This window comes from Megalopta genalis, chromosome 2, assembly GCF_051020955.1.
Source record: "Megalopta genalis isolate 19385.01 chromosome 2, iyMegGena1_principal, whole genome shotgun sequence".
NCBI lineage: Eukaryota > Metazoa > Arthropoda > Insecta > Hymenoptera > Halictidae > Megalopta > Megalopta genalis.
This window is the reverse complement of record NC_135014.1, coordinates 4489272-4492302: the sequence shown is the minus strand read 5'-3', so window position 1 is coordinate 4492302 and position 3031 is coordinate 4489272. Positions and strand designations below refer to the sequence as shown.

The following is a 3031-nucleotide window of genomic DNA, read 5'->3' as shown; positions in this document are numbered from 1 at the left end:
ATGACACCAAGCTCCTGCCGTTTCTGTTCGTTTAAACGAGCACTCTCGTCGATGCATCGCGCGCTGGGTACACGGGGCGTCGTTTAACGTCGGCCTCTGGATACGCCGACGCCAATGAAATATACGTCGACGCACATAGCAGTTATAGAACGACGTAATCTGCCGTCTGAGAGGCCGAAATCGGGCTCGAGTGCCGATTTTCAACCGACGATTTCCACCGACGATTTCCACCGATCGATTACACTGTTCGACACGATTTTTGGGTTCCTATAGCCACTATGAAATTCTTGTAGAGCTTCACTCCCTGAACAAGAATCCGAAAACCGAATTGCTCCATCACCCTCAGTTTTTTAAATAAACCAACTTTTGTAGAAACCCAAAATTTTCGACAAAAATGAGGTATCGCATGAAAAGTACAAACGTTAGAAAGTTCTAATTGGTGTTAAAAGATAGATGAGAGTTTCCCGAATATAGTGGCATGCAATTTATTAATTGTTTTCGGTCCTAAATAGCAATAAATTGATGTCAAAGTTTAAAAAAGTGTCGACGCGAGCAGTTTCTGCGCAATATTTTTGTATTTTTACGAAAAGTTTTTTGTTCGGCACGAAAACTCTAGCCAGGATCGGATTCTGTAGACATTTCTGAAGAAGAAACTGCTCACGTCGACACTTTTTTAAACTTTGACATCAATTCATTGCTATTTAGGACCAAAAGCAATTAATAAATTGCATGCCACTATATTCGAGGAACTCTCCTCTATCTTTTAACACCAATTAGAACTTTGTAACGTTTTTACTTTTCATGAAATACCTCATTTTTGTCGAAAATTTTGGGTTTCTACAAAAGTTCGTTTATTTAAAAAACTGAGGGTGACGGAGCAATTCGGTTTTCGGATTCTTGTTCAGGAAGTGAAGCTCTACAAGAATTTCATAGTGGCTATAGGAACCCAGAAAAAGAGTTTGATTTTGTCGGCCAGTGTTACCGCTGCCCTCTTTCGTCTTTCTGAACAAGTAATCGTCTTCTTTAATACTTCACCCCTTGCACTATGATTCCTTTCGAAGCTTTACCGATTACATCGATACAATTGATTCCCCAACAGAGTCCCGCGCAAAATATTATTTAATAATGTTTCGTCAATTTAAGCTTAACACTTTGAAACAACATGCTATCTTTCATTCATGATCTCACAGCTTTGAGAAATTCATTTTACAAGACGAACAGAGAGAAAGAAATCGAACGCTTCGCTGCTCTACAGACGAAAGAACGTGGAGCATTGTATAAATAAACTAATTGATTCTATAATATTTTAACTCCACACTTATAATTTAATGAAGTATTTAATACTCTTTTAATTGAAATATTTTCATGTGAAATGATTAAACTAACAAATAATTTGTTTCCATTTCGCATAATTGTGTTCACTCTTAGAAGATTTATTATCAGTTGATTTCTCGTTGGTAAGCAACGATAATAGTTGAATTAATATTTACAAGTATTCGCAATGAATATTCAAAGATTTCATGTGAAAAAATGCCGATAAAATAGGAAGTGTCAATTATCTACATCTGCCAGAAGAACACCAGCTAATTTTCAATCGTGCCAGATGGAACAATAGTTTTCCCAGTTTCGATTTTCATAGCGCTTCAGTTGGGAACGCGTGGGATAGGATTAAACAATACCTCGATCAAGCCTAGAAATCATTCCAATTAATCTAGCCAATGGTGAATCATACATTACGAAAAGCTTCACAAATGTATGGATGTCAAGCTTCACTCTGATTAAGAGCAACGCAATTTCAGAATCGATATCGCGTTTCTCGCATAAACGTGGCCGTTGTACACCCCCGACCAGTTCGGTACTAGGAAATCATTGACTCGATGGAAAACACGTTCGGACAGCTGACGTTATGGAATGTCAAAACGCTGACGAAATACTGCAATCGAACACGATTCTGATAATAAATTCCTCGCGAAAACAATATCCAAAATCGAATCTGTTACACGTTTTGCCAGTAAACCATGCACAATTTCTCTTCCCAAGGTTATTATACGCTGCTCTTTTTAAATTACTTGCAACAATAAACAAATTCTCTGCGTTAGTAGAAGCTTCTCAGAAAGCTTCAACGCGTTTGAATCAACTCAAAAATTTCACGAAGTTAAAGTACTTTATTTAAACGGATTAAAATTAAGAAGTTTGATTGTGTGACACTTATTACTCTTTTAACATTCTTGGGCTTTGACGATTCCAATAAAATTACGAAGATACAATAGATTGCCGTTAAAATTAACTTTCGAGAGCAAATAATTCCCGTCACCCGCATGTAACGTCGGAAGCGTTAACAAAATACGGTCCAGAATGTTTGTGCGAGAACTTTTACGTGTAAGGGTTCTTATTTTCAAAACAAAATTAAAGTTTCAACTATTGAGTTTTTTTTATTAAGTTTTGACTATTTCTAGTTCTCCGGCATTTTGCGAGCAGTCAAGAAAATGTCCATTCTTAATCATCCGGACGGTAATTTGTTAAGACGGTATCGCTCATTTTACGCTACCCGAAGTCAAACGAAACTGTGCATAAATAATAATAATGCTTGAAATTGTTTCAGACCTCTCCATCCGTGAATCGAATTGGCGAAAATTCTCACCATGTTCCAGAAGCAAGGCCGCCATGTTGGTTCCTCGCAACGTCGTGCTCAGCTATCGGCAATCATTGGGTTCATGCTCGGCGCAATTATGCTCGTAGGTCGCTTTCCTCGGTCTCCCGCGATTGCTGTCAGCGGTCCCCTTCGAACAATAAATGTTTTATCTGTTCGACTTGATCCCTTCTGGGTTGCTTCCGTCGCGACTCCTCCCCCTCCCGCCGGCCGAAGCCCTCTCCGCCAATAATTCTGTCGGTTGCTCTCGCCGAGAGCATCTCCCTTCCGTGATAACGGCCAAAAGCCGGAGCCAGGGCGCCGTCCAGTCTAGCCAAATAAAACTTCGCTGCCGTCGTCTAGTCTCGGACCCCCGGAACCAGCGTCCGTCCACCCCTGGTC

The 3031-nt window shown here is 39.8% G+C and overlaps 1 long non-coding RNA gene across 1 annotated transcript; it reads left to right on the top strand.

Moving 5' to 3' along the window:
* The first annotated feature begins 1742 nt into the window (after nt 1–1742).
* On the top strand, nt 1743–2810 carry LOC117228077 (uncharacterized). The gene is made up of 2 exons (XR_013037219.1): nt 1743–2527; nt 2603–2810. It is a non-coding gene; the product is annotated as an uncharacterized LOC117228077 (long non-coding RNA).
* Nucleotides 2811–3031: the final 221 nt, after the last annotated feature.